Source organism: Anser anser (genome assembly GCF_964211835.1).
Source record: "Anser anser genome assembly, chromosome: 1".
In the NCBI taxonomy this organism is placed as follows: domain Eukaryota; kingdom Metazoa; phylum Chordata; class Aves; order Anseriformes; family Anatidae; genus Anser; species Anser anser.
The window spans coordinates 121,016,868-121,036,264 of record NC_139720.1 but is presented as its reverse complement, the minus strand read 5'-3'; the positions used below and the strand labels follow the sequence as shown (position 1 = coordinate 121,036,264).

Here is a 19,397-nt window from a genome sequence, read left to right as displayed (position 1 = left end):
GTGCACAAGCTGCAATTTTTACGCTAAAATTTTACATGTGAGAACAGAGCTGGAGATTTTGGTTGCACATGGTAATTTTCTGAAAGTGATGAACATTGGAATCATTTTAAAATCAGTTAAAGCTGTGAAAAAGACCTGCTCTTCAGTATTCGCATGTAGCCTACCTCTGTGTATGGTACGGGTTTCAAACCCGGTTGTAATACGCTAGGCAATACACAGAGGTCCAAGTTTCCTTGTCTTTCTCAAGCACCTGCTATCCGTGCTCTTCGTGTGCCTGGGGATGCCGGCAAGGGTGGATGAATCATTTGATTCACGAGGATGAAACCAGATACCATTTTGTGTGGTCCCTTTTGAATTGGGGAATATTTTGCAAGACCTGTAGCTGCTTGATAAATCTCCCTCACTCGAACCCTTACAAGCAGCAGCGATAAAACTGAAGAACTGCTGCCTACAGCCGTAGGGAGGACGGCTGGACTTCCATTATGCATTACATTATGCCCTTCAGTGCTGTTTCACCCCTCGGACACTTCCCTCACCCACCGCCCACAACAGCACCTATTTCTCCCTCCCGAGCCCATTTTGGGCTCAAAACGCAACTGCAGACGAGACGAGCAGACGAAAACTGGGGGCTGCCCCCAGTGACAGCGGGGGGACGGGGCTGCCCCTGCCCCATCCCGGCGGCCGCCCGAGGCGCCCCGACATGGCGGCCCTTCCCGCCGCCGAGGGGCGCTGAGGGGCGGCCGGGCCGGGCCGGCGGCGAAGGGGTGAGGGAGGCGGGCCGCGGGGCTGCACCTGCTGCCGTGCCCGCCCGTCTCCCGTAATCGCAGTCGCTGCTTTTTTTTTTTTTTTTTTTTTTTTTTTTTTTTAATTTCCTAGGTCCCTGGGTTTCCTTCTCTTTCGCCATCCCCGCCTCGGAGCGCGGGTGCCCTGACGGGAGGCGCTGCCGTGTGTCCGTCTCTTGCAAGGCGGACAGCGGGAGGCAGCGGGGAGCCGGTCGGCAAGAGGGGCGGCGGGGAGCGGCGGCCCCCATCTCCCCTCCTCTCCGTCTCTGAGCCGGGTGAGTGGCGCCCGGGTGCCGAGTGGCCCCGCCGGTGGGCTGCGGGGCTTCCTTCCAGGTTTTGCTTCGCCTCGTGGCCCTAAGGGACGTGGGGTGGCGATGGGGGTCGGGAGGGCGGGCTGGACGTGGCGGTCGGGAGGGTCTTTCCCCGCCTAGGTGACCCCATGAAGAACAGATTATTGGCTATTAAGTGTAATAATATTTATATACAGCAGTTTGGGTTACTTGGTAGTTGCCGAGCGTGCCCAGCCAAATACACGTCTCGGCACAGCGAGCAGGGACTCACACCACGCAGTGGGTCAGGGGACTCTGTGCCCCAAGTGACTCGGGAAAGGTGCGAGGAGTTTGGTGGGCAGCAGCTGGGGACGAGCCCTTCCCTGGGTGTGGGGAGAGGGGAAGCTGCCTGTGGGGTCCACAGGTGTTGCTACGTGCCCTTCAGGTGGAGGTGTTGGTGCCAGATGCAGCCCACCCCGGTTTAAGAAACATTTACAGACCCCTTGCCGTTCAGCCTCTCGGAGCGTATGGTCTTGGGGGGATCCAAAAGGGTGAAGGAAGTGATCGGATCACTGTCTGGAAATGTAAAGGTGAGGAATAATGGGCTTTTAAGTCAAGCTGGCAAAGGTTTAACAACATCCCGTGTTGGAAATTTGAAGTTTGACATCAGGAGACTAGAAAGGGAGTGCAGTTTCTTCAAATAACAACACTCGTTAGACCAGTAAGTTCTTTTTTTATTATTCACTTAAAAAAAAAAAACAACTTTTCAGAAAAACATCCTTGGTTTAAAGGCAGGTCTGTTTTTAACAGTACTTAGTATGGGGAGATCTTATGCAGGGGGGAGGTGGAACAGGTGATCGTGACAACCCCTTATTGCCTGTTAGGCATGTAGTCAGGAGAGCTGTGCTGTCTCAGAGAGCACACTGTTTATAATTCCCTTTCGTTCCCTTTACTCCCCTAACTTTCTTTGGTTTTGCTCAAGTAACACTGATGGCTAGGTTTTGGCTGTATGTTTGTCTGTGTGTTTCTGAATCAAATTATCCCCCGTGTGCAATTACAGCCAGGAGACTCTGTGCTTGATAGTCATCTACGTGATTCCAGTGAATTTCTGACGATGAGAGTTGCTGCCTGTAGATCTGAGTAAGGTTTGAGGAACGCATTTTGTCAGGCTTGGAGGTATGGTTATGCTTTTCAGACAGTATCAGTGTGCTTAAACATTTTAGGGAACTTAATATGTTAATGTTTCTAAGCTGCCTTTAGCACTATGTGTACTCTGAAGAGATGCTTATCAGCATCCTTTGACTTTTATAGATTTCATGGTAGTTGAATTCCTAAGTTCTTTTGGGATGGAGGAATAGTTCAATCAAAATTCCTTGTAAAAAGCCTTTTTTGGGCTGGTGCTGCATTTCTAGAGTAGAAAGGCAGTAGGTATGAAGGATCTTAATAAGCAGTTCACGGTGTGATGTTGCAGTCATCTCCTTGTTTGCATTATCTACAAAACATGTTCTTGTTACATAATGCTATTTCTTCTAAATCTCCTTATCAGGGGAGAGGTGAATTTCCTATCTGATGATTAACTCTGTTAGTAAGATTTGGCTTTGGGGAGGTGGGGAGAAAGGGAATCTGCTGACAGAGCGAAGGCTGAAGTCAGCTGCAGTGCAGGATTGCTGAGTGACTGAGCACGTTGTTTTCCCAGTTCTTTATTGCTGCTGCCTTGCCTACACGTACTCTGCCTTCTTACCAAACTTTCTTGATACCAGGGATTAACGTATTGATGTGTTGTCCTGGAGCCTGGAAACATAAGAAAGCGGAATAGGTAAGAATGGCTGGAAGAGTGAACCTTGAAGAACAGCATGGCCCTGAGTCCAAGGGGAGTAGTAAAAGGTGTATGCATAGTAGATGTAGGAAGCTGATGGAGGTATATTTCTCTTCGGATCTTTAGAGCACTTTTTCCATCTATTTATGCAGGACAACCACAAACATATACATGCAATGCATGGCAATGAAGCCTTCTGTTCAGAGCAGCCTTGCTCTGCAACAGGAAAGATCTGTTTAAGCTTTTATCTTAGGCTGTCCTGGGTTGTGACCAAGCGGCCCAGTTCAGTGGGGTTTTAATTTATTTAATTATTTTTTACCATTGTGTGTTGGGATCTTTTGTGTCCCTCCCAATATGCTGAGGCATAGCTGTAGAGCCAATTGTGCAGGAGCTGAATTTGTGTGTTCTTGGTTGTGTTTTTTTTTTCTTTAATGTTTACCTTGGCCTGAACTGGAATTTCTTCATAATGCAATTACTGTAATCTGCACCTTTTTATTTTCACTGTAACTCTTCCCTCGGTATGCTTTTTGTATTGCTTAGAAATTTAGAGATGAAACAAAATTCCACAGTGGTTCATGCTACGTTCTGCAAATGAGTGTTAACAGGAATGTCCTTAAATGATCTGCTTTTGTTGTTGTTTGTTTGTTTGTTTGTTTTCTTTATTTAAGAGACTGGCTCTGCACCTTCACTTCAATGCATCTCTGGAACATTTATATTCTCAGGGGCATCTCTTGCTGTTGACACGTAAGTTCTTGTTTCAGTTGGTCTGTGTCTTGGTTCCAGATGAATTTGCCATTTTTTTTTGTGTGTGTGTGAGAAATAACCTTTCACTGCAGACTTCTATTGCAAGGAAGACTGCTTTTAGGATTGATTGTATTATGCATTGGGATGGCTTGTGATCTGAATGCAACTGAACTTATTAGTATCTCTTCTCTGAGACTTTGCTGGGTTTAGGGTTAGACTAATATCCTTCACCTGTACACCTTATGAATAGTGGAAGCAGTGGTGCATCAGCAGATGAAAGCAAAACATGTTCACGGCATGAACGTACCATTTTTTTAATGTATAATGGAGATGGAGACAGTGTAGGAATTGTACATAGCACCAATGCGTTTCTATGGCTAGAACAGCAGAGTCGAGCTTGAGGGAATTTTTTTTGTACATATGGTATTGAACTTCTAGGTTGTTATCTGAATACCATGGAAGCAAATGTCCATGACCATGGGAACGTTGTTTCCAAGGATTCTATTGTTTGACAGACTTCTGGGAGAAAACACTATTTGAAAGCAAGCCATTTGTCAACGATATTTTTCATTTGCAGTTACTACATGACAGGATTGATTGCTTTTTGAGCAATTGTATACAAGTTGAAGCTGAGCTTGGTTCCTCATTTCATGAGCGTTTCAGAACTATGGAAGAGGTAGGTCAGATTTAAGAAGAGACACTAAATATCTAAAACCTCATTTCCTTTTCTTGAGTCTCTACACAAAATTGCTAGGGCCTGATAGGCTGGGGGGAGAAAAATGGAGGAAAAGGAAATGAATTGTAGTTCTCAGAATATTAAGCCTGCTTAAAATAATAAACAGGCTTATAAACTCAAAGATGACAGGTGCTTACACATGGACATAACTTCAGAAGGATAAGAGAAGTATAACTCATACATACTGTCAATTAAATAAAGGTCTGCTGTAGAAATTACCTTCCATTCACTTTAGTGCAGAAATAGTACTAACTGCGTTATGGAGTCTGTTAAGAGGGACAGAAGAGAATGAGTTTTATATGGAGGGGTAATATCAGAAATCTCATCTTGTGTAAAGTGATTTAAAAGACATGAATATAATGAAAGTGAGTATTCTTCAAATGAGTAGGTTCAGACCATTTTTGGAGATAAATAATAAAAAATGGCAATATGGCTGCCTAAAGTGTTATGTAACATTGCAGAACACACTTTTTCTAGCAGCTTTTTGTACACTGACTGTTGTACCTGCAAACTTTCTCATGGCTGCTAACTATGAAGCAGGTTCCTTGACTTTTGTCATGCTCTGAAGTTAAGGTATAAATATATGCTTCTCTCCAGGAGTATTGCTGTCCCTTCGATCTATAGATGTACTTTAAGTAGGCTTAGGTGATATACTAGTGAGCATGTCTGTTTACTGGCGGCATCTTTATATAGAGTACAGCCTTCTCCATTGTTATTACCTGCGTGAAATGTTAGAGAAGGAAAAAAGAAAGAAGCCATAGCTAAGGTTATAGTGGGAGTGTTGTGTAAACACTGCCTAGTTTTGAAGCCCTCAGTCTCAGAAAAATAGGAACAAGGTGGATGCAGTATGGAGGAAAAAGGATTAATGCACTGGAGAATAATGATTCACTAGGCACAACTGAAAACTAACAAGTGAGGTGGGTATGCCTTCGTGGTATTTTCTTTCTGCTCAGAGGTGTACATCCTTCAGTGAAAGTATAGCAGCAAAGAAGGGTGGAGAAGTATGAGTAACCAGTGCAAACACGGGTGTCATCTGGCTTGCGCTGCAGTGAGTAAGGAATGCACTGACAGATGAGGGCGTGACAAGTTCAACATGTGGTGGAGCTGGTATATTCCTGGGTCCTGTACTTTCGTTGGTAAACATTTGTCTGGTTTCGGCTTTTCAAAGTGAAGGACCTGAATGGAGACCATTTAGGTCAATTTAACTGCACGTTCTACTAATACCTGGGGTGTTGGCATTGCACACAAGAAATAACACTCGTCTGGATTTCCTGCTAATCTCAATGTCTTTAGGCAGGGGGTTGTTCTGGTTATGATTGCGATAATCTTTTAGAGCATTGTTCAAATACTAGCATCTGTAGTAAGCTGCAAGTCAAACCTGATCAGCCCTTTTCTTCATGTTTGAGAAGCTCTCTGGTTTGCCAGGAATTTGTAGTTTACCCTGAAGTCACTTTGAATCATGACCTCGCTGATGATATTTCATTTCTGTTATGGAAGGCAGCAAAAACATTTCAGAATGATTTGTGGGAAATGAGTTCTGAAAACTCACATTCTCAAGTAAGAATTTAAATACATAATGTAGTAGTTATATATAAAAAAAAAAATACTTTGAATTGAAATCATGAGCTCATTTCTGATTAATTTTGGGTAAGTGTTTTTAATGTTTGTTTTCCACTCCATGTTTCCAACTATAAAAAGACTACATGTGGAAGTAAAAGCAGTTAAGCATTCAGCTTTAGGCTTGGTGGAGTACTGGTGCATGTAAAAGCCTTCTCACTAACTTAGCAAAGATAATGCTGATGATTAGATTGCTACAGTAAAACTCGTTTTTGAGAAAATGAGGAGAAATAAATGTTCTAAAGCATTTGTGCTCATTGTCCAAATCCTTCAGCTTCCAGTGAGACTGTAGATGGTTTTAACTGAGGCACAAGCTTGGGCGCAATCCTGCTTCTGATTTCATCGGTGTTTGTATAGCTCTGTGCCTTTTGTGTGAGGAGAGCAAATTCTGTTATGATCTACATTAACAGTAACAAAACATCAGTAGTAGAACTTGTAAATCAGCAACAAAGTACTGTGTTGATGACTTCTCAGAACAGGCCTGTCGCTGTCCCCAGAGAGCAGAGCTCAGCGCCTGCCCCTCCACTCCCCTCGTGAGGGAGCTGCAGGCCGCCATGAGGCCTCCCCTCGGCCTGCTCTGCTCTGGGCTGAACAAACCCAGGGACCTCAGCCGCTCCTCATACGTCTTGCCCTCCAGACCCTTCACCATCTTTGTAGCCCTCCTTTGGACTCTCTCTAATGGTTTAATGTCCTTTTTATACTGTGGTGCCCCAAACTGCACACAGTACTCAAGGTGAGGCCGCACCAGCACAGAGCACACTTGGTCTCTCTGCTGGCCTGTTCTGTGCCTGCTGTTGCCGTAAAGGTTCTGGCTTTCAGCCACTGAACCTCCACAGCCAGTCATATGTTGGCTTCGGAGGAGGTTGCTCTGAGAGGGCTTTGTTAATGGATTAGTCTCATTATTAAGCTTCACCTCAAACATAACACATTGGTTCAGAGACATGCTAAATGTTTGTAGAACATCACTTTAAAATGTGTAGTAATATCACAAATAATACTTCATTAGCCTGACCTTTCTCCCTTCAGTTGAAAAAGCATGTTAGAAAAGCAGTAACTGTTCCTTAACCTTAAATCTGAACAAGATTCAGGTGATACTGGAAAGAAAGCTACCAGACAATATAGCATGGATGTTTTTGGTTTTTTTTTCTTTATTTGCATCACTAGTGCACAAAAAGCAGATCTTAAATTTGAAAACTCCATGAATGAAGAAAAATTAAAGATCTTTAACTGTACAAACGATTGTGGAATAGTTTATTGTAAATACTGTGCATGGTATATAGGACAATCAAAAAAACCTATGCCCTAACACTAGAAATGATCAGAGCCTAGTTTGGTACTCCTGTCCTTTGACTCAATACAGTTCTTCTGGTTCTGTTTGTGAGTAGACTGCAGCTGGTGTACAAACTTGCACTTACTTGGAACTGCCTTTATTATTGACATTTTCAAAAATTATCCCTTTTGGCCCTCCTGTTCTTGGTAATGCTGAGAGAATGAAACTAGGCTGTGACGTTTTTTTCATTGTAGTACTTGAGAGGCAGAACAATGGTAAGAAGAACAGAATACAATGTTACCACGTGCAAGTCTCAAGTAGTTGTAGATGTGGCTCTTTTTTTTTTTTTAAATTGGGAATCCAAATGACAAAATAACTGGTAATAAGACAGGGGTCACTAAATGGAGCAGAGCTTCTTGTCTTGTTGCCATCATTGGTTTTCCAGGGGAGATGCTTTTCACTTACATAAGTGCAATCTGAAGCCAGAGGATAAATAAGTAGTTTTTCCTTCTTGGCTTTGGAGGGTTTCTGTCCATCCTGTCTTCTCATTACATCAGGTGAAGATGCCGAGATAGTTAGCAGGAGGATATGCTGGGGACTGTTGCATGCTCCGAGTTGTCTGGCACCTGTGGCTTGCTCCTGGGAGAGAGGAGTGTGAAATGAAATACCCTCAAAAGTTCAACATTAGAGTTTAACTGTAGTCTGTGTAGAGTAAAAGCTGGAGATGTGTTCGGGAAGAATAAATGTGTATATATTCATATACATAGGAAACTCTCTAAATCACAAAGAGAATTTGTTAGATAACTATGCAAATACATCTTCAGATAGCTTATGCCTGAGGACAACAATGAAGTCATACTCAGTTGTTAGTGCATAAATTAAGAGAGGAGACTGAAAGCTTTCTTTTCATCACTGGATATTTTCTTGAGCCTTGCTGTGAATGTAAGATCCCCTATTGTTATCTTTCCACTTACTTTTTTTGTTGTTGTTTTGGGAGGAAAATAAAAATCAAAAGGCCAGTAAATCATAAACAATTAAATATGTAACAAGGCATTCTTCTTTCAGTAATAAGTTGATACTTGAATAGCATTTTGGGAAGAAAAGCGGTAAAAATACATATACAAGGTCTTAAAAGTGTGTTTATGTTGGGGTTCCTGGAGATAAGTAATTTGGGCACTCTTTAATGCCGTTGTAAAGGGTTTCCCTTTGCTGTTACACTAATATGCATTCCCAAATAGCAACTTTTAGGAAAGTTGCTTGGGTTATGCAGCAGGATTATGCAACATCATGTCTCAAGGGGCAGGGGAGGGAATAAGCAGGCAGCCACTGACAATTAGCAGTCTGTGCTTTGTGGTTTAGAAGGAGTTGTGTTCTACCTCCCGGTGTGTTTGTCTCTTTGGTTTTGAAGGACCTAGTATACCTGAGCAGCTTGTGGTTTGTTTTCAAAGCTACACAGCACAAAAACAGAACCTAGTTCTGTTGAGAGGGAATCTGAAAATAGCAGTGGAAAACATGGCTGGGGTTAATGCATTATCCCTGTCGTGTGATATTCTCTGTTTACCAGGGAATACAGATAATGCAAAGAGAAAACGGGCCTCATGCATGACTCCCTAAAGCTAAGGAGAAATCTTTCTACTGGTCAGAGGTGACATTCAAGCATTTGTTTCTGAACTTGCCAGTTGCCAATTTTTGTACTATGGAATTTCTCTATCATTATACAAAGGGAGTACGATCAAATTATTTGCAATGACTGTTAATACACTACGTTTTCTGTTATTTGAGGAATCCCCCAGTTTTGATCCACCTTATTTATTACTGCTGCACCTCCTGTAACACCTGTTGGTGTTTTGAGGATATCAGTTCTAAAATAAACAGTGTAGTACAGCCTGATTTTGGCTTCCTGCCTGTGGGCTTTGTTGCTCTACTCCAGTAACAGAGGCTCACTTCTCCAGCTGGTTTGGTTTGAAACCCTATCACATAAGTGTAAACGCAAGATCAGCATGAGACAATGTATAGGAACAGTTGAGCCATCATGATGTTGTAGTGAAATGTGCGTTACTTGACGTCCAGGATTATTTCTCTAGAAATAAACTGTAATTTTGCCAATTACTCTTTTTATAAATGGTTCATTCCCTCGTGCATATGGACACACATGTACATGCCTCTGCACATCTGGAAAACTTCTGGAGGGTGGTGGCAGAACTGTCAGCTCTCACATTCTTCTACCAAAACCTAAGTTATATGAAATTGAGATGTGTGTGTTTATGGGGGCAGATTTTAATGACAAGCTTGAAAATTAAAGTAGGCTTTCCAGGGTTTGTGGTATTTCTGGATTAGAATAAAATCTATACTGAACCCCATAAAAATGGGTTTGAGTAAGTTTTATTCTAGGCTGAATTTGATCAGAATGACTGTTGTAGTGGTGACCAAAACCTGAAGAAAATAATTGCCTCAAGCTCAAACAAAATCAAAAATCTTCCCATCTCTAAAGTAACGAGTTACTTTTCCAACCCATGGCAGAATGGTTCTTCACTCTTGTATTCCAGTGGAATACTTGGGACAGAATGACTTCTGTACCTAAACACTGTTATACCTTCACTTCTCTAAAAGACTGCACAGAAAAATGGTGATTTAAAAAAAAAAAAAAAAAAGGGCAGGGGGGTGGTTCAGGGGGGCGGTTCAGGGGGGCGAGAGGGTGGTAGTTACCCACTTCTTGAAGGAGGGCAGTCAGCCAAGCTGAAAACAGCAGGATGGTATTTAAGGCTTACAACCATTAACCATGATATTTTGCGCTGAGATTTCATGACCCGTGCTAGTGCAGTTCTTTTATGATCTCTTAAAGCAAAACATAAAAACACTTGCAGTGGGTCAAGATAAAAAGGTCCAAAGAGGCTGGCATTTCTATCTCTCCATTTGAAAGAATGGAAGAAATGGGGAAAATATGGAATAATGCCTTATTTCCACACACTCCCAACAATTTTCTGTAGCTCCCAAAATTAAATGGAACCACTACCCCTGTGTTTCCTTATTCAAGTTTAAATTGCAGTGGTTCAGATACATAGACCTGATAACAGTGAAAATTAAGACAAGCTTTCTAAGTTCAGTGAAACTTATTGAGTGGAGTTGTTTCTATATTTAAACAGCCCAGGGTAGATAGTCCACAGTCTAAGGTTTATGTGCCTCTCTGTCAATCTACCCATTTAACTAACCTTTAAACCATTTATAGTTTTGAGACTTAGACAAGATTTTCTTTTTCAAATGAATTACTTGGTTTGATACATACTATCCCTTCTTTTCTGATAAGAAAATAGTTTCAGCTATTCAAAAAACTTCATTTTCATTGTGTAAGTGCAGACAGAAATGATTATGGAAAGTGCTCAAAAGATCCTCACTTCTGGTTTGGGTGAGAAGAGAGGTAATTAGTTGGTCTGGATGTATTCTAGGTGGCATAAATAACAATGCTTATAGATGAGGTTGCCCAGAATGTCTCACACTTAGGGTGTTTTCTCGTTCTGTATTTTTCTGTTCCCCCCAAATCAGTCTAAATTTGACCCTTGAAAATTGTCTGTCTTCATATTATTGGTCACTCTAGCAAGTCTTTATCAAATTTGTATGAGCTATGTCTTCCTTCACAAGTTTAAAATTTTATTTTAATTAGATTTATTTTAACATCTTCCACAATAATATATTTCATGAAAGAAAATATTTCCTCTCCTGTTTAAGCTTTAAGTCCCAGCCTACAACTTTTATATGAATTAGTGGGAATGAAGATTGCTTCTACTTTTTCACAGATGTAATAATGTGATTTTCTAGCTCTTCTCAGAAACTTTGGCTGTAGATTGTCCCCAAACCTCAACTTGAGTGCCATGGAAAATTTCAGCTCTGATAGGTAACTTGGCAAAGTTGATAGAAAAGCAACCTTTTACAGTGGGAAAAAACAGTTTGCAGTGGGGAGGTTTCCTGACCCCCCAAAATTCATAGGCAAATCAAGAAAGAAGGGAGTTTATTTAGCACAGAAAATAAATGAAAAAAGAAAATAAAATAAAACTTCACTAAAATACGCACATTGTTTCGATCTGAAAAGTCTGGTATATTCATGATATCGGGGAGCCTGGCATCCCTGCATGAATTTTGCCTCCAAACAGCATCCTGAGATGAGAGGAGGAGTTGTTCCTATATAGCTAGGAGCTGGAGTAAGGAGAACCAGGAGATCTGCTGTGCATTGCTGATGGTGAAGACAGTTTCACCTCAGCATCTGTCTGCTGTTCCTCTCTGGGATTATCACTGTTCGTTTCCTTACAGGGTGATAGAGATTCTCATAAGCAGGGTAAACCAATCACTTACATGACAACGTACAAAAGTGTTTAAGAAATGTCCCAAGATTTACGGTATTTGAGGGTAATTTACATGAAAATTAGTTGTAAGGCTGGCACTTATTTCAGAAGTTTCTATAATAAATTACTAAGCAGACAAAAATTGATTTACGTGTTAGAGAGCCAAATAACATTAAAACTGTCTTATCCTTAAATGCCTTTAAATGAATTGTAGGGCAGCTTTGCCTGCTACTGCAGGAGAAAAGAATATTTGAAACACTGATGAAAACTTCAGAGAGCTCTATATGAGCAGACAAATTGATGGCTGAATTTTGAGAACAGTCTCGTGTGATATTATAGATGTAAATGCACATAAGATGAGCATTATGTATTCCCCAGCATTCTCATGAATTTGATGGCCCCAGTCCTACTTATCCAATTCTGCAGCAGAACGAAAGATGAGTGGTGCTGAGTAATCTGTGCCTAGCAATTAGGCAGTCGATTAATCCTGATTTCTCATCTGCCTCTCCACACTGGAGGGTGTCTTCCAGGGTCTGAAAACATCCATCTACTTCTGCTCTCTTTGCCCCCACAGTAGGTCATGAGTAATCTTCTTGGTTTGTCACAGCAGTAAGGCCTGCTGCTAAGTACGCCTGGGGACAGTGGATTCATTATTAAACTAATTCTAGTCCACACCTAGAGACCTTGAAATGTAACTGTCCCTCTCCTGATTTGTCTTCATGGGTAGAACTTCCCTGTTTGCAAACATTTGGACTGTGTATAAGCAGTTAAGCTTGGTTTCTGTTTAAATAAATTATTTTACGGTAGCCTGGCTTACTCCCTTCACTAACAAGGAGGAGAACATCCCATGGGTGGGCCGTGTGATGGATGCTTCCAGTGCACGTCAGGTTGTTTGAAAGGGTTGGATCTGCTCACGTCAACGCCACCTGTGGACGGTGCATCCTCGTGGTGGAACACCAGCAGAGATGCCGAGTTATGGGGCAGCACCGTAGTTTTTATCCTCTCATCTCATCTGCCAGGTGTGTGATGAACTGTTCAGCTACGTCGGTTCAGGAGCTCACGGATCAGGGGAAAGCATTTGTGCTACTGTGATGGAGACACGACAAGAAGGGAAGCCTATGATGGGGGCTTAATGAATCATAACAGATGAGATTTGACAGGTCTACATTGCTGGTAATAAGAATTCCCTTCCAGAGGAAAAAAAATAAAAGTTAAGAAATGAGGTAATGAGGTCGTTTGTATAAAGAAGAAACTTAATTCCTTTTTTTTGTGGTAGTTTGTCACATCTGTATTCAAGCTGTACTGCATGGAGGAATTTTCACAGAGCAAACCTGGCATAGGAAGCTCCCTAACAGTGTTCTGGATTTCCATGAACATAATAGACTGTGTTTTGGGGTAATTTTTTGTCCTGATGCATATGAAACTAAACAAATAAGCAATTCCTGAAGGTTTTCTGTAGTGCCTGTAGCCCATTTTAGCAGTAGGACATTCAAATCTTACTGTAGCATGAAAAAAAAAAAATAGAATTCCATCACTACCACTCTTTTTTTTTTCTTTGAATGATTTTGATGAGCTACCAGGCAGTTGATTGAAATGCATTATATTGATGCACTCAATCTTTTTATGTACTGCTGGCAAAGTTGAATGATGCAGTAGAGAGACCATCCAGCCATTTTGCTCTGACTAGTGATCATTACCATCATCTAATAAATGTACCTGTGTATGAGTTTACCAAGTGTACTGGGTAAAATGGATAAAATATCTAAGCTCCTCATGTCTTGGTCATGAAATTCAATGATGTAAAAATAGATTTCTTTCCTAGGAAATTACATTTGAATCTGCACTGCTTTTCTCTTCCCTCTGCTGTACACCAAAGAAACTGTCTGAACTCTAATTTAAAAAAGTTTAAGCTTTCCTTGAATTAGTGTTGTTTAATGCAGTGGTGTTCCCTGCTTGAACACCACAGGTTTCCCTACGGCAGGAAACCTTGCTGAGGATGTTCCATGCAAACAGCTCTGCGTGCTGCGGGCTCTCTGCAAATGTTTGAATTCATACTGTGTTTGACCTATGGGCTGGCATCACTGTGCTGCAGAGGTGCCTGATCAAACAGGCTGCTGAACAATACTGGGCTCAATTAGGAAGCTTTTCCATCTGCCATTCCACGAGATTTCGAAATGTGCAGTGCTTCCATTTTTTGAAGGGAATGTTACTAGTGCAATTAGTTCCCCTGTAAGTCCAGAAAGGAAGGTGTGGGGAGCTGGGGGTTGGCCTCTTCTCACAGGTAACTAGTGATAGGACAAGTAGGACAAGGGGGAATGGCCTCAAGTTGCACCAGGGGAGGTTCAGGCTGGAAATGAGGAGACATTTCTTCTCAGAAAGAGCGGTCAGGCATTGGGACGGGTTGCCCGGGGAAGTGGTCGAGTCACTGTCCCTGGGGGTGTTCAAGGAAAGGTTGGATGTGGTGCTTAGGGACATGGTTTGGTGGGTGACATTGGTGGTAGGGGGATGGTTGGACCAGATGATCTTGGAGGGCTTTTCTAGCTTTAATGATTCCATGATTCTGTGATTCTACTAACAATGTTGTCTTTGGATAATGTTTTAAGCCAGTATTTAATCCTCAGTTACCACTGCAGAGAACATGAAGATTTACAGAAGGGATCAAACTAGCCTCTGTTGTTGTTGCGTTTGGTCTGGAGTTTTTTGGGTTATGCTTGAAGCCACTGAGAAGAAAAAGGTTCACAAATCTTTTACCAAGTAGAATTCCCTCAAAAGCTGGTTAATTGGAAGGGAGGGTGTTTTATGCTCCTGATACTTTCAGTAGTCTGAGGTGTTTCTTTACCGGGCTGTCCCTTTTGCTGAGTAGATCATTTGGTGAAGACAAAGCTCCATTGTTTGTTAGCTTCCGGTTGTATTTCCTGCTTTCAAACACTGGTTTGAAATCGTAATGACCATTATTAGTTGGGTTTTACTATGGCCCTGATTAATATTTGCTCTAACTTTATTTTCGTTTGATTTGGCTTTTTTATCCTTTTTAAAGGCTTGTGAAGGGGTGGAAGCTTTTTCTGTTAAGTGCAAAAAGTATTTTATACTTCAGGGCCTGACATTCAAAGGTGCTGGGAGTCCCTACATTTATTTAAAATAATGTGGAACTGTGGATGCCCAGTATACCTGAAAAATCAGGTGCTCTGTGACTGGAATGCCCAGCCATTGGGATGCATTGAGTTATGGAATTGTTTCTTTTCCTTTCCTTCCCTTCCCTTTTTCCCCTCTCATGTTGCAGATGTTGTCATTAAGTTAAAGGATTTTGCTTTTCTGTGGAAAAGTACCTTTTGTGGTTGTGTGTTTTAAAAACTTAATGTTCCAAGTGAGCAGAATAAAAAATTTACGTATGCTTTTAAGGTGTTGAACAGCTGAAAGTCTGGTGTTGGGCCAAAGGTAGTGTCTGACATTTCATGGCTTAGGGTTTTTTGTTTAAGAATTCCAGGAATAGCATTCATAGTTGGGCAATTGTTTTAAATTTTGTGCATACACAAGCTTAGTTGCTTAGAGTTGGACTGCTGCTGATATTCCCAAGTGGTAAAGGCAGGAGTTGTTATAGCTTATTAATTTCGGATGATGAGTAAGTGTTTGTGAAGACATCTTTTTTGTTTGCCTTCACTCTGCTTTCTGGAAAGGTTACTTTAAGGGGCTTTGCTTAAAGAGGAAAAGGTGTGTTTGAACATGCTGATTTGCAATAACGATTTTGAAAAAAAAATGTAGTAAATACTCAAAATCATGTACTTCCTATTTATCTGTGGAAGCTTGCTCTTCTGTTATAAAATAAGACTTTCAGTCCTGACAGGTTCTTTCTCTACAGCCTCTGAGAGAACCCAAATGGTTGTCAGTAGCCAAATGTCGGCACGTGGAAATGTGGGGCAGTATCTGCTGGTGAGTCTTGTTTTACTGCCGATGGGATAGGATCACTTGATCCAATGGGAATAACTTGATTCACAGAATCGTCTAGGTTGGAAGAGACCTCCAAGATCACAGAGTCCAACCTCTGACCTAACTCTAACAAGTCCTCCACTAAACCGTATCACTAAGCTCTGCATCTAAATGTCTTTTAAAGACCTCCAGGGATGGTGACTCAACCACTTCCCTGGGCAAAATGGGGTGGAAAAAAAAGTATTTCTCTTGCTCTGCCATCTAGGTTTATCATGCAGGGAGGCATTTTTTCCAGACTTTGTTGAAGATAAGCTTGTCTGTGCTAATCCTTCAGAGGGTGTCTGCTAGGCTGAAGAGCTTGAGCTGTGTGTAACAAGCTGATATATTAATAAGTGTTTGAAAAGTAATGAAACCAACCCCAAATCTCTGCGTGAGGCAGTGATTGAATATATAAATCTTATTAACCTTTCAGTATTCCCAAGCAAAAACTGTCCTTATCACTCCTATATACTCCCTGAGGACATCTATCAAACTGTAGATGCTGTACACGATACGTAAAGAGAGCTGTCACCGTCTGCAAGGAGAAATGCTCAGCTGTGGAACACGGGTATACGGCATTTGATTGCTGGAAAAAAATGTGACAGTTCTGACACTGATAAATTATTAACCAGGCTTCCATAAGTGTATGCTTAACTTCTCAAAGCTGCATCGGCGAATGAGGAAATTGGCTTCAAAGGCCAGGTGGTGATGGGCTGATGGCAGTAATTTAGAAATGGGCAGGAGCAGTGGCAAGAGCTGTTACTGCTGGCATCCCCTGACTGTGCCCATCATCTTGGAGAATGTGTGCCCTCCAGGTGAGGCCGTGGATCCCTTCCATGTTGGCATACTTCAGCTGCCTGCTCTGCGTCCACCAGACCGTCTTGGAGATGACCCGTCCCTCTCTGAAACATCTTTCATAGATTTTTCCTTCTGGAAGTGTTCATCAACTGTGCTTTCCATTTCAAACCCAGACCGATGAGGTAGTTTGACCTTCACATAATGATATATTTTAGCATCGTATCAAGTGGCATAAGGTGCATGTATTGCAAGGCAGAAGGCAAAACATTTACTATGCAAAGAGCCGAAGTAAAGCTTGGCCAAAAGGCGGCAGAAGGCTGCTATGGAAAGGTCAAGTAATGATTAATATCCTGCGAGCACAGCTCTGCACCATCGTTCTGAATAATTTCTCTGTTGCCATTTCTCCTAAAATCTAGCATCCCAGGAATATGGTGCCTGTGACCACCATGTGTTTGTTCGTTTTCCCCAAATGTTATAAGAGTAGTTCTAGGACCGGAAAAAACTCTGGAAGCCCACCTCCACGGTCCTGAGCTTTTCATTCGTAGTGCTGCTGGAATTACACAGCTTGCTGGAAAGGAGAGAAGTGTAAGCTATGGTAATATATGGAATGTGAAGATAACTGAATAAGGGTGGGTTTTATGCTGTGTTAGAGCAGAAGCAGCTTCCTGAGGTGTTCTGTGCCTTCCTACTGTTTGTACAGCACCCGCTGGTATTAGATTGTGGAATTGGCTTGATGGGTCATGGCCAGGAGGATATATGAAACAGCTCATGATTTATTTATTTGTGTTCTCCCCTGCAGTCAGCATGAAGTATCAGAGTGCAGTGTACTTTAGGTAGCTTTTACATTTGAAAAATTTGGATGCTAACAACGAGGGGTTGAGGCCTCAGGTCTCAAAAATATTTCTGCAGTGGAAATCTGTGTCTTTGGTCATGTCCTATAAAGTCATCTTCGGCAGTTACGTCTGCTTCCTTCTACTTCGGAGCACTCCGCACACAACGATCCACTGACCTGCTTTGAACTTTACTCTTCCAGCCCTGTGTCTGACTGCTGCTTGCTGGCCAGTGTCGAAAACTGTGCTGCTGAATCTCCGCTGTTGCTTTTTGTGCAAGCTAGACCGAAGGCAGGCAGTCTGTTCAGCTCTGGCAGCTTCAGCTGCATGGAGAGGTACAACTGAGGCACTGGCTGTGCTGAGAGGGCAAAGAGCTTGAAAACGTCCAACAAATAATGATCTCAGATGCTCCGTTCATTTGATGAGCGGTATTTTTGGAGGACTCTGTCACTTTTATTGGCTTCTTACACAGTGTATAAAAAAGACGCTGATCCTGTAAGCTTCTGTCAGGCAGACTAGGTAGCCTTTTACTGAAGTTGTTTATTGGATTAACTGATAGGTTTTCAAGCCCAGACTCCCCACCCATGCTCACTTCGAGGTGGATGCAGTGGGACAATGCACAGATGCATTTCATGACTGGCTTTATTTGCTCTCTGTTTAGGAGAGCATTGTATATAGAGAAAAGCAAAACATTGTGGCATTGTGTATAGAGGAAAACAAAACAAGGCAACTGTCTAAGCTCTTTCCACTTTATGATTAAGCTGTTGTATCCTCTGGTAGGTTTCTGGACAAGTGTCATTTTGAACAGCTCTGTCATGTTTTACACTGCTAATGAGTACATTTGCTCACGTGTTTTGTATGCCTGCATTTGAGGTAGTCATGCTGCATCTCCTTCGCAGTCAGTGGAGAGAGAGGGATGCTACTAGACAGGGGCTCCTCTGACCTTTTTAAAATCTTCTCATGATGAGGTGAGTCATGCCCCAGAAATGCCTGTTTGTTTGTCTCATTTGCCTGGGGAGTGAGATGGGGATGACTAGGTCAGAGTCGATAGGAGAGATGAATCTCTTCAAGATCTTTTCATGCCTCTACAGAGAACTTGTGTAATCTATGGTTATGTTCACTATTTTTGCTATGTGTGAAAACAAATTTATTTCATTTCATTAAAACCTGAATCCAGTTGCTTTACTGAATCAAATATCACCCACTGCGCGTGATAATGGCTGAGTGTTACTACACGTTACGGATGTTGCAGAAAGGTGAGTGCCTAGCATCTAACAGGCTGAAATAGTGGAGGGCTGGATTTTTCATCTCCTGCACACCCACCCACACATTTCCTCCTTCAGAGCACTCCTATGCAAGGTCCATGGTTCCCTTCTCCATCACCCCAAAACCAAGAGGGGGATTCCCCAGCTTCTCTGGTGGATTCTCTTCCAAATGCTGGTTCCCGCTTCTCTGGCTCTGTAGCTTGGCTGCAGCCCCTCAGCAGCCTTAGTGCTGCCCTGCCCTACTGCAAAGCTCAGAGATCACCTCATTTTCCTTAATGGAGAAGAAGAAGTCATTGACAGAATTTTATCATGTGGACTAGACCTCAGATTGATAGTCCTGAGTTTATCTGCAAAATAAAACGTTTTATTTGATAAAGTCAAAGCACCAGCTTTGGAGTATTCTTAATACAGCAAATTAGCAAAAACATTTGAGCTTTATAATATGAACAAGCTTCTGTTGAAATCTCTGAAGAATCCTCATAAGATTCTGCAGAATCTGTGATTTTCTGTTGAGGAGCTTTTCTGTTGGAGGAAAAAAAATCAGGCAAATCTATTGATATTTCAATCAGTCTCTTGCTGCATCAAAACGAAGCAAGCCTTCTTTTCATACCTAATAGGCTTGTTTGTCAGAGTATCTTGTTGTTTTACCATGCAGCTTCTACTTCATTGCTACAGAAGCTTCAACTGACATGCTGTGGCACAGACCAGCACCCCAGAGATCTCACACATTTACACGTGGTGGTTGCTGCCAGAGCAGCCTCAAGTCCCAGTGAACGGCAGAGAGGGCACTGAAGGAGGAGAGAGGATGGAGATGTGTCAAGACTAGACCATGAAGCAGCAGCTGCTGGCCTGTAAGAGGTGTCGGTGCCTTTCAGGTGTCCTGGTGTCAAATGCAATCGTGTCATATACGTATTAATTTAACTTTTAAACTCATTGTGTTTGATGGCTGGAGGGGCACGTTGTAAGAGATGCT

At 42.1% G+C, this 19,397-nt stretch overlaps 1 protein-coding gene across 7 annotated transcripts in view; it reads left to right on the top strand.

Moving 5' to 3' along the window:
- Positions 1-270: 270 nt before the first annotated feature.
- Positions 271-19,397, top strand: part of SYTL5 (synaptotagmin like 5) — a 91,637-nt gene continuing 72,510 nt past the window's right edge. For 2 of the 7 annotated variants that reach the window (XM_083808108.1, XM_083808107.1), the window contains exons 1-4: positions 271-1,057; positions 2,112-2,227; positions 2,812-2,867; positions 3,536-3,611. The gene's annotated coding sequence lies outside the window, so the exon portion shown is untranslated. The remainder of the gene's footprint in view (positions 1,058-2,111; positions 2,228-2,811; positions 2,868-3,535; positions 3,612-19,397) is intronic. The other 5 variants (XM_083808112.1, XM_083808109.1, XM_083808113.1 and 2 more) reach the window with 4 other exon arrangements.